This window comes from Chenopodium quinoa, unplaced genomic scaffold (genome assembly GCF_001683475.1).
Source record: "Chenopodium quinoa cultivar QQ74 unplaced genomic scaffold, ASM168347v1, whole genome shotgun sequence".
Taxonomy (NCBI): domain Eukaryota; kingdom Viridiplantae; phylum Streptophyta; class Magnoliopsida; order Caryophyllales; family Amaranthaceae; genus Chenopodium; species Chenopodium quinoa.
The window spans coordinates 3,284,924-3,298,293 of record NW_018742684.1 but is presented as its reverse complement, the minus strand read 5'-3'; positions in this window follow the sequence as shown (position 1 = coordinate 3,298,293).

Below are 13,370 nucleotides of genomic sequence, written 5' to 3'. Positions count from 1 at the left end.
CGTTGGATACACATGATTTGTAATAATGGAAGAGTTTGATATGTTTTTTTGATGCAACTTGATCGTTTGGTTTGTTTGGAAGAGAGATTTATGTGAAAACCGAGGTAAACAATGTGGTGGCACGATGTGTTTTTTCATCCTTAATCTAAGTCTAATTGTACTTATTTGTCTTTTCAACTTATTAATATAGATTACAAAGGTAACTTTTACTATGTTTAAAGGCTACTTCTTTCCACAAATCTTACCAAAGATTAATTTATACAACTACATAATGGGAATCCTATTCCATTATAAGGAGTATTATCTAATATGAATATTAAGAACGGTAATGTTTACTGTATCTAGGCCCTATTCTATTAGACTTATTTGAATCTCATTTCATTTCAATTCAATTCATTATTCTACTAATTCGGCTCAATTTTAAACATAGATTTTGCATGTCATCCATCCTAAATCCATGTATCATCATTCTCATAATAAGTTTTTTTTTTTAAATGTGTGTGTTGGATACAAATTACATACTACACTATTATAAATCACCCAAGCAATCTTAATAAATTTTGACATAAAAAAATAGTTACTTCATATATTACTTCATGGCATATCATAATAGTTAGAGGACCAATTTAACCAATTTTATTTTTTTTTTATTTCAATAAATTTAATTAAAAGCATAAGTTTATGGTATATGTTATCCTCCGTCCGTTTGCTTTTATTCTTTGTGATGATATGAATCTGGATATTGGTTTTCGCAAAAAACTTATGTGCCATGGTTTAAGGCAACGAGACTTGTAAAATTAGCAATGAAGATTATCTCTAAATCATGAAGTAATATTATTTTGGGTATCATATTGCTAATAATCAGTCTACTTTACAAAAGGAATCTTTAAATTTTGCTTATTGAAATACTTTATATTTGTTATTTATTATTATTGTTTTAGAGTCTCACAAAATATATATTGTATACTATCATGTATCAGATAAGTACAGCAATAAGGAGTGAAGGGGATGTTATTATCAATTATTTTCAATATATATATTTATATACACCATAGCTTTTAAAGGTAAGAAGTTAAATTTTGATTGATCCATGATATGATGTGGCATATCCTTGTGATTATGATCTCCATTATCCCTCTTTCCAAGTGAGGGCATAAACACAAATTATTTAGTTTTTTAGGTAATCATTAGTTCTTGCAATAATTGTTTACTAACAAATGTAATTTAATAAGTTGATTAATTCACAGAGTGAGAGATATTTCAAGTGGTTAGAGCTTCTCTCTCGATTTCAGGAGATCCTGAGATTGATTCTAACCCTTGCCTTTTATGACTCTCTAAAAAAATAAAAAATACTCGCACCAAAATTAATTAAACTTAACAAATTACTTGATTGAATTGAAAGCAAGACTCGTGTATAATTTGACGCTCCATGGCCAAGGAAAATTTTATTTTATGTACCTACTTGGTGGTATGAGCTTAGCTTTGACTAGTTTTGTGCTTATAACGTATGTTACGTATCAATAGGTAAAATTCATTTAGTTGCAATCAATTTAATTTACGTGTATTTCAGTGGAATTGAATAGTACATGCATATGACTGTTAACAATTATTGTAAATTAAATGGTCATAATAACTTGCCCGTGAGTGATTAAGTAAAAAGGTGTCAAGTTCCTATTGAAAAAAAAAAATTATTTAATACGTACTCTTAACTAATTAAACAAACCCTTCCTAAGTGAAATAGTACGGAGTATCAACATTATATCTTGGGAAACATTTACGATTTAAGTCTACTAGCAAGAATTAAATTAAATTTGTACCTATAGCCTCCGGTCCCTGTAATACCTACGCGCTAATAAGAAGATGTAAGTGTATGGAAAAAAAAACAAAAAAATAACTTAATTTAGTCTTATTTTAATATGAACCAATCATATATTTAAAGGTTCATGATTTACAAAACACATTCATAATACAATTCGTGCAACATTAAAAATCCCAAAAGATATGATACATCTATTTAGGTCATGATTAATATGTATAAAGCTCAAAATTTTATGTAATCACATGCATGAACACATACACATACACATTTTCACTCTTTACAAGTTGCAATCTATATCAACAGCTAGCATTCTTGTGATCATCACCTATGAAAAAATTCGTGCAATTGTTCGGTTTTTTCTTCTTTCAATCTTAACGCAAATTTTTGCGAGTGAAATGCGTTGTTTACAACATGAATAACATTATGTGTGGTGCGTACGTATTAGTCGAGTTATAGGTGTGACATGTGACAAATCAACTACGTGCGTGGTAGATTTTCTAACTACAAATTGGCTTGTCTAATCCTTAGTTTGCAAATGTTACCACCTTCTTCACAATTTCATGTCAAAATTAGATATTGTTCAAAATTTCTTGTTGCGTAGTACTCTGATTTTTATAATACGTAAGTTTGTTTGTTTTAAAAATTCTATAGTACTATATTTTGTCTCTTAAAATTTATTTACAATGTGTCAGTATGATATACCGTAATTTTCCAACTTAATCATATCTTGGACAAAACATACAGTAATAATAACTTATTGCAGAATGTCAAAGTACAACTACCTAACAAATTAAGTAGTACAACGTGATACATAAAACGTAAGAACATTCACCATAGTTTTGCATGCCTTAAGCTATTGTAAAATTGATCTCAAAACTTAATTTAAAGCAATAAATAAATACTATGTATTAGTATGTAAATACTCTGACTACTCCTATTAAATCCGGTTAACAGTAGAGTCCTTCATCTCATAATACAGTGTCTATTTCATTATTTATGTGCATAAAACAATAAGATATAATCTAAAAAAAAAACTTTAATTCAATGGAACAATATAATTCCACTAGATATCAAAGTTATTTGGTGGAATTGTGGAAGATTATATCCCTTGGATTTGGTTTATTTAGGTGCACAATAATTATTCAATCATCCTTAATGCATGATAACCAAGATTAATCATTTGCGGTCGTGAATTGATTGATATTAAAATAATTAGATGGAGAGTCTAATAATATAATGGGTCGTTAAGCAGTACTAGCATAATGTGTTGTCAAAATCTTGGCAATAATAGTGAAAGAACGAATTACTCGTATCATGCTTTGGGAAATTTGTGGGAAAGCAACTTCTGAAGCTGGGTTTTATTGCTACGTATTATAAACATCGAATTAGGATGAGCCACACATCAAACAATTTATATTTTATAGTTGCAAACTAATTTAAAGGAGAAACAATTAATTGTGCAGTTGGATTCATTACAACGATAGTTTATTAATTATGTAATACTTTATACAGGTTAGTAATTCCTCTTTTTATTTTTTTTTTCTTCGTTATTCAATTATGATTTGCTTGTCAACAATTAAATTTAACAATTTGTAAATTCTATTAGGTATGAATAGAAAACATTAGTCAAACAAGTGAAGTAATTGACCAAATATAGTAAAATAAACAACTTAAAATTGCGGATGGAGTATAATTCATAAATAATCGTCTGTATATGATAAGGTTATGTACTGATTCTCAATTTAATTATTTTTTAGTTAATCTAAATTTATATTTTCCTGATTCATTTCGATGATTAATTTTACTCATACTAATTGTCTTCACGACTTCACCTTTTTGTTGATTTATTTTGCTAATAGATTTCTTACTTTTACTGAGTGAATTATTATATTGTCAACGCATATATTTTTTTTTTATGAAAACCCGTTAAGGTGTCATTATATTGATAATTTGTCCATCATTACATACGGAGAAACCTCACAAGGGTTATGGTTCTCCCAAATTTGCTCTATACCAAATGGTGTTAAACGGGCTAAATTGTGAGCAACAACATTTCTATCCCGCTTAACGTGACACCAAGAAACGGAATTAAAAGAAGAACAAAAAGCTAAAATATCATCAATGCATACATGTTTCTATATAGATGAGCTTATTTTCAACGCTTATATTTTTTGAGCTTCTGGGTAAAGCAAATTTTAGAAGAGCCGAACAAAGTAGATGTCACCAGTATAGGGTAGATTTTTGCAAAGCAGAATAATAGTTATTATTATTAATATTAATGTTAGTGTTAATAGTTATAATTTTGTTAAATTATTTATTTATTATTAATTATTAAATTTATTAAGTATTATTATTATTTATTAAGCATTGAAAAGTAAATTTCAGCGAATCAACTTTAAAGAACAGGGTCTCGCTATTATGTCTAAAACTCTCAACCCTTGACTAATCTCTTGGAATAACTTAGATAGATAAACATGATCGAGGAATAATTGAAATTGACAACCGATTAGTACAAATGAATAAAATGAGAAGTAGTCGAATATATGAATGACTAAACAAACTTTAAATTGGTGTTAAGAGACATAAGAATGAGAAAGCACGATGCATGGGGAAGACTTCCAAAAAAAAAAAATGAGAAATTAAATTGAGATAGAGAATCCGATGATGATGCTAGCTATGAGTAGTATTGATCAGATAAATAAATCATGTAAACATAAATAAAGATAAATAAACCTAGGCAAAGGTAGAGGCAGACTATAAAATACTCCAAATATTATGAGTATGATTTATGAATATGTAGCTCAGATATTCCGCAGTTATGCCTGCCAATATTATTAGGTTGGTAGGATGCAAAAAATCTATCAAACAGCCCTACACTTTCATATCTTTCGACTTTTATTTATTAGAGAGATAAAGAAAGAGTATTCTTTTTATCAAGACATGACAAATCCCTTCTTCCATTCTTTGACTTGTCCAATCACTCTCTTATTTTACTCCCTATGTTATTAATGAAAAGAAATTCAAATGTACTCTTGCCTATGAAAAAAAAAAATAATAATAATCTCCCATTTTTTCAATTAGTGTTTATGTGTTTCGGTGGAGTTAGCTCATCTCAAATCGTTAACTTAATCATATAGGATTAGTTCAGTTCAATACAACGGAAAAGAATAAGACCCAACACTTAAATAGCAAAAAAAGCTATACAAATCATATCATGAATTGTGCATATGTATTCAAACAAGTTTAAGGAGATCAAACATGATTAAATTTCAATTCCACTGCGTTGTTTTAGTTAACACATTTCATTTAGACATGTTTATCAACACATAATAATAGTGACAAAACGTTTATCATCCACTTGCATATGGTTGACCATACCGAAGGTTACTTCGTTAATGTTACAGGGGTTATTTGATAAATGTTATGGAGTATATATAAGTTTTTTTTTTTTTTTTTGTGGAAATATGGAGTATATATAAGTTATAATACTTTATTATTTTCCAAACGGTCACACAATATGATCAATCGTACACAAAAAACGCTAAATAGCTTAGATAAATAGTGACAAAAGTCAAAATTAAATTAAAAATATAATAAAATACCGGTATACTCCATATATTGAGAAAGAGGGAGCCCACAAATTCTATCTTAAATAGAAATAGGTCATAGGGTGGAGGTTGGGTGTGTGTCCGTAATAATTACTCTATTATCCCATTATGATTGATTGAACAAGACATTACACCCTATTTAAAAAATAAAAGGGCAATATAGTAATTTCAAAAGTAGAAATTAAATAATCACAAGTTGACAAAAGGGGTAGGGTTACGAAAGTAGAACATCGAAAAGAAGGAAGGGGGATGTTGATGGTTGTGGGAGGGGGCCTCGATCACGTGCAAATCACATGGGAAGTGAGCCTCGTACGGCCCCAGGAGGAGAGAGAAAGTGTGGGGGCCCACAAAAGATGATGATTGGTGGGGATTAAATATGTCGTGAAATAGGGATGTACGAGTAATTCTAATTATTGGGAATAAAAAGAAAATAAATAAATTGTGGTAGGGGACACGTGGGACAGCTAGCACGCACTCGTGGGGACACTCAATCATCACCCAACATCTTGTCGGCCCCCTGCTCCTTGCTTCACTACTCTCAGTAGTACGAGTACTACTACTCGTATTATAATATTACTATTTAATAATTGGTTTATCATCGTTATTTCTCCCATGCTTCACTTGCAATTATCATTGCCTTACTTTGAATCATTGTCCAACTCTTAATGCTTTTGGACCCACTTTTTTTTATCTCTATATTTCTGACTTGTCACCTATATTTGACATTTTTTCTACTTTCTTCAATCTCGTCATGAAAAAAAAATCAAAAGTGAAAGGTAGACAAAATTTCTTATACTTGTTGATGTAAAGATGCGCGAAAAAAAAAATAAAATAAAAAATAAGTCATGAAAAATTGAGTTAATAGAGTATTAGTGATCGGCTAGGATTATTGATCGAATTTAGAATGATGGTTTTATAATATGAGTAACCATATGATTTTAATAATTTCTTCAATTTTATTAAGAAGAAATTATAAAGAAGCGAGGTTATAGGATATTACTCTATAATAAGAGCCTGTTCAGGTTAACTTAATTTCATTTCAGTTCAGCTCAGCTCCAATTAATTCAGTTCAGTTCAATTCTTAATTTTCTTTTCTCATAAATAATTACTTAAGATATATTCATTTCAGTTTAGTTCAGCTCTAATCTATCAATTTAGTTCAGTTCAACCCCAATCAATTCAGTTTAGTTGTTTTCAGTAAATCGGAACGGGACCTAATTACATACTTGGAAACATATTTAGATAATCAAACGAGACAATTGAGAAAGTTCAAGAAAAACATTACCTCCGTCTTAAATTTTGATCGGAGCAACATACTATTGTTAGCCCAACAATTGCAAGCAACTTTGTTGATTCGATCAATATGGAAATATTTAAATTATCAAACGAGACAATTGAGAAAGTTCAAGAAAAACATTACCTCCGTCTTAAATTTTGATGGGAGCAACATACTATTGTTAGCCCAACAACTGCAAGCAACTTTGTTGATGATTTGATCATTATGGAAATGGCAATTTCAGTAGATTTATTATATAAGTGCTTTGTACAAGATAATTTACAAGATTGTTATTTTTTTGAAACCATTTACAAGATTGTTAAATTAGTGTTAAAATTGCATAATACGTTCTCCAACCCTCAAAACGAATTCAACGAGATCATGTTATGGAAGTAATTTTTAGTCACGCCATTTGGGAAGAATTATCTCATGCATGGTTTGTCCTCCAACTTGTGAATTGTTGATATTATATTAATAATAGATATATATATATATATATATATATATATATATATATATATATATATATATATATATATATATATATATATATATATATATATATATATATATTCAAATTGGTCATCAATGTACATAGAATCAAATTTGAGCAATAAGATATTTTTTTCAAAATGGAATAAGTATATAATTAAAATGGGCCAACGACAATACAATGCAATTATATTCTAGTACACAACGATTATATGATTTGCCACATAATCACCATGTGATAGTTTGATAGCTTAAACAAGTTGAGTTATTAATAATAATACCATAGCTTGGCTTTAGACATACAACTTTATTGATTAATGATTCCCACAAAACAAGCTCTCTAAATGTCCATAAAAGGTGGCCTCTTAATATTAATTTTAATTATTTGACTACTTAGAGGATTTCCTTGCCTAAATTATGGCTAAATCTTGAAAGTTGTAATACATCAAGTATGCAATATTTAGTATCTTAATTATAATTATGATAATCTAAAATTATCAAGTGCCAACGTGATATTGCACCAACATAACATGGCCTACAGCCTACTAGGGTGGAAAGCCTTAAGACCAAATTGATGCTGTCCCTAATTAGATTGTATTAATATTAATTCTAAAATTAAAATATATTTTATGTAATTGTCATAAGATAATTAATATAAAAATATTTGTACATGCTCAAAGGTTTTGAGCCGGCTTTGTTTACGTGATTACAAATTTGAGATTGCGTTTGGCATTATTCAATTCGATGGGGCAGACAATAATTAATCAAAGTACTAATTACATTATTACTAGACATTGTCATTGATATTCTAATTAAGCTTAAACTAGGCTAAATAATATGAAATGAATCGTATATTATATGATAATTGACTTTTTCTTCGACTAGATATATAATCAATTAACAAGCTGCTAACCACGATATTGTGCATTTGTGCTTATCACTTCAAATAAATCTCCCAAGGGACATTGTGACATGTCACCTGAAATTATAATGCTAATTTAAAGCATGATTATAAGCTATTTCTGATTAGTTTTTGCCATTATAGATTACCACAAAAGAAAGACATGCAATCAAGATTCGAGGGCAGTCCTTTAATAATTATTATAAGTAATATATTGAGTTTATTATATTACAAATTGTATGTTATACACAACTAAATTTGTGTATCTGAACGACTGAACATAGTTAGTTTAACCTATTTGAACTAAATGTAAGTTGTAAGTTCAATTTTTACATAATATACCTTAATTACTTTACCTGCATGCATTAGAGCTATGTCAAGTAATTAATTTGAACTCAATATAATCATAATGTGTTTGTGTTATGAATTTTTCAACTTCAGAGCTTAGGGCCTATTCTCATTGACTGAATTCAGCTGAGCTGAACTGAACTGAGCTGAACTGAATTGAACTGAACTGAACTGAACTGAACTGAACTGAACTGAGCTGAGTTGAACTGAACTGAAGTGAAATGAATATTTTATAAGAGAAGGAAATTAGGAGCTGAACTGAATTGAATTGAACTGAACTGAACTAAACTAAACTGAGTTGAACTGAACTGAATTTCAACGTAAGAGAACAGGCCCTTAGACATAATTAAGTATGTAGTAATATGAGCTTAATAAATGTTATTTACACTAATAAAGTTATCCCATCGTTAGGTGGCTGGAGGCAACAATGGGACTTTTCGACCTGGCCTGCAGATATGTTGCTTTGTTCTTGGGATAGGGACCTTGATGTGTGTTTTGACTTGACGGGGTCTTCTCATTTGACACAATCAGGATTGTCAGACTTTGTTTCTGGTCGTGTTGCGTCAATTGCTGCTCAGCGGAAACTGGACAAATATGGGGTGCGTTGCAGGCTATTGGTCATGGTTTTTCTTTCCTCCTCCTTTTCTTCTTTGGGGGAATTAGAAAAGGATGTTGTTGCGTTGCTGAAGCAGGTTAAAGCGTTCACAAGAACTCGGGATATAGGTGCTGGTGTAGCTGCTCACATCTTTAACAGGATTGAGTTCGCTATAACTATAATAGTGGGGGCCCAGATTGTATCTCGACTCCCCACTAGCTAATTTCTTGTAAATTAGTTGACTTTGTAGATTTTTGTTAATAATAATAATAATAATAATAATAATAATAATGAAAGATATAAAATGGATAGTCTAAAATATAATAAAGCAAGGAGTTGTAATATTTTTTTACTATTTCTTTGAGCTCAAATCTCTAATTAAGTCTTAGATCTATGTGGTCGTACATTTTCCATCATATCCGACATTGCAATAGAATTTGGGCTAGTTAAATTTGATACGGAGTAGCAAATTTACTATAGTACAAGGATATATGCAATGATATGGAAAATATACACTTGTCTATTTTTATATGGAGTAGAATAAATGGGCTGTATTTATTGGACCCAAATTTAATGTTATTCATTGCAAAAATATGAAATTAATGTTCTAATTAAATTCTAAAGGATTAAATGAATTATTTTTAAAGAATTTTCTCAAAAAAAAAAACAGAAAAGAAAAATAAAAACGAAGTAAAAAATAAAAAAAGAAAAAAGAAAAAAATAAAAAAAGAAAATAAAAAGATATTTGAGTAGTAGTGTAGTGTACCACTTTATGGTATCGTGAGGTATGAAAACGATTTATTATTAATTGACCTAAAATAGGTCACGAAAATAGTAGGTAACCCTTTGACATAAGTTAGCAAAATACTTTTAAGTCCTAATTAATATTATCCATTCCACAAATGACAAAATGGGCCAATTAGGTTGTCGAATTTTTAAGTGTCACCTAAATACAATGATTTGACTAATCACTAATAATGTGTATGTTTCATGCTTTCATTTTTCAACCAATGAAAAACGCATTGCTATTTGCATGACAAGCAAAATTTGTGCACGCAACTCCATCAAAGAGTTGTTTGATTGGTTCAAATTACATTATGTGGTACTGTAGCATCATATCATTTTTTTTATAAAGACTTTTTATAATAAGGTGAAAAGAAAAGTGGATGGAATGAAATCTCATTACTCTTGTATACAAACAACTTGCTCACCTTTTATTGAAACATAAGTGAAAATAGTCCATCAAGCTTGGTGCTTGTAATTGTTTTAAAAGGTATTTTATCATGATCGTACATAAACGCCTTGCAAAAATCGCTTTATATCAATTTTTGTTCTAAGTCAAAGAAAGAGAGATAAATTAAAGCATCAAGTTGAGACAAAAAAAAAATAATTTAAGATAGTATTTTATCAACTTATTTATTGCTGATTACCACAACACACTGCATAAACTTTACGTCTTTACAATTCATACATTACCTTTTTCCTTTGTAAAAGATCCCCATCTGGATTGGAAGAAAATGCTTAACACCCCCACAATATGATACAAACATTAAAAAAGATCCATTATGTAGAATTTATCTACTTAACTAATCGTTATCAAGTCTATTCCATCTTATAGATAAAAGTTGTCCTTCGCAATATAATGATTCTAAAATTGATGAGACTTGCCTATTGTTTGCTTAATATAATTAAATTGGTGCTAAATAATTTTTATGTGGTGATTTTTTTTTAATTTTAAAACCTAAAATAACTTTATTATTATGTAATTTTTTAATTATCCACTTAGCTATAATAGATTTATAATGTAATAATCATTGATGAATCACATATAATTGGACCTATTAAAAGTAAATACTACCTCTGTTAATTTTTATGTACAACTTTGAGATATTATTTGTGAGATATAAAATATTCCAAAGTTGCACATAAAAATTAACGGAGGTAGTAAATATATAAACTTGAAAAAATTAGGAGATTGAAAATATAAAAAAAACAATATAGTTCGTATATTGAATTAATAAGTGAATTTTTTTTTTAATACCTTGTACTCAGTAAATTGAAATAAATTCCACTAAATTTAAGTTAATATTCCGTACTCTGGTTTTTTTTTTATTGGACCATGAGGGATTTTACGCTTGTCAATGCATTACTTTTGGTTATTAGTATATTTAATTATATTAGAAAAAATTATAAAAAGTTGGTATTTAAAAAGTAGATTTCGAGACGAATCTAACTAAATCCAAAATAACTATGTTTTTCCTAATGGATAAATCACAAAAGATAGTCAAAGAAGATTAAGTGAATAATGTAAAAATTCTTATAGTGCAATTAAAGAAAAACAGAGGAAGTTTATGATTTTAATACACATGTTTTATATTATTTACAATAATTTGACATAAAATATGAATAAAATATTTAATCGTTACAAATAACACCCCGAATTAATAGTAATTGGGCGTATTATATGAGAGACAATTATAAGATGATCCACTTGATATGTCTAGCCTTGTAGGAGTAATAGTTTGTATCTTATCATAATGTTTCTCCAAAAAAAGAAAAGTTATCATATCATAATCAACAAAAATCATGTTAGTGATTGAAGTTAAAAGACGGGTGTTGGGGTTTAGATTCAAAAGAATCCCATGAAATAGAAGGTTGAAATTAAGGAGTAAATAAAAGAGGGGACCAACCAATTACATGAAAAGTTGAAGTGATGGGTTTTTGGAGAACCAAAAATACTGATGGGTGCAATCATTTCATGTCTGACTATATATTTTGATTAATTATACCACTCGCATACGCATCACGCTTTATGCATAAACCCTTTTGCCTCCTTTGCTTAAAATTCTCTCATTATTTTGCATGTAATTACTACTTTATCCTTAAGTTAATTGCTTAATTAATTGATTCAACTAATTGATTAGCCATCCATTTCAACTACAAGCAACCCCATCTATACCTTATTATTAATATGAACATAATTCAAAGGAATATAATAGGGTAATGAAATCATTATTCCACACATAACAAGTATACTCCACTTAAAAGAGTGTTAAAGTTGGCATATATCATTTGTCTTTAGGAAGAGTCTAGCTAATTATTGAATGTTTTGTCAGTAAATTATATGCACATGCATTTGCATTTTGTTGTCATCTAGGTCTTTATAAGTTTAAATAGGATGAGATTTAAGCTGTTCTAATATGTTAAACTATTTTCTGGAGACTCAATCTCTTTCGCAAACACTTATTTTGCTTTGTTTGTCCAGAAACTCAAAAAGAACGAAATCTAAAGATTACTTTAAGAAGAATTTACAAATAAGTAAGATCATAGCCAACTAGTTTATATAATTAAGTTAAAGGCAAATTATTAATTAGTACATATCTATCAAATTAATTAGGGAACTTGGCTTGGGATGAAGAATTTTTTATTATGCTGAGGGTGACTTGTCACATGGAATCCTTTGCTTCAAAAATCACAATAGGAGTAATGATAACCTACTATTGCTACAATAATGTGCGGAATTAGCTACTTATTAAATTTAGGGTCTCTTCTGTGGAGTTTAATTTCAGTTCAGTTCATCTTCAATCATTTCAATTCAGTCCAATCCAGTTTAATTCCTAATTTCCTCCTATCATAAACAATTTATTTAATTTCACCCCCTATCAGTTCAGTTTATTTATTTTCAGTAAATCAAAACATACCCTTAGGGTCTGTTCTCATTGATTGAACTCAGCTGAACTGAACTGAACTGAGGTGAACTGAACTGAATTGAGCTAAACTGAACTGAATATTTTATAAGAGAAGGAAATTAGGAGCTGAATTGAACTGAACTGAATTTCAACATAAGAGAACATGCCCTTAGTGATTATAAATAGATGCAATGTTTATATTTTTAGGAAAGTCACATGTAATTTCTTTTCCTAAAAAAAAAAAAGAAAGAAAGAAAGTTTTTTAAAAATGTCTTAGGACATGTTATGTTCAGCTTAATTTCAGTTCAGTACAACTCCAATCAATTTTTTTCCTAATTTACTTATCTCATAAACAACTCATTGCAGCTCTATTCAATTCAGTTAAGCTCCAATCAGTTAAATTCAGTTCAACTCCAATCAGTTCCAATCAGTTCAGTTCAGTTGTTTTCAGTAAATCGGAACAAGCCTTTAGTTTGCACACTATATGTGCTGAATGAACCATATCGTGTTACCTCTTTCTAAATATTAGGGTGAAATACAAATAACAATGCATTCAGATTAGAGCTAAGCTCGGAACAATACATGAAAATTAAAAGAAATTTAAATATAAGAGAATCTATCTTTTATCACTTTCACTAGTAA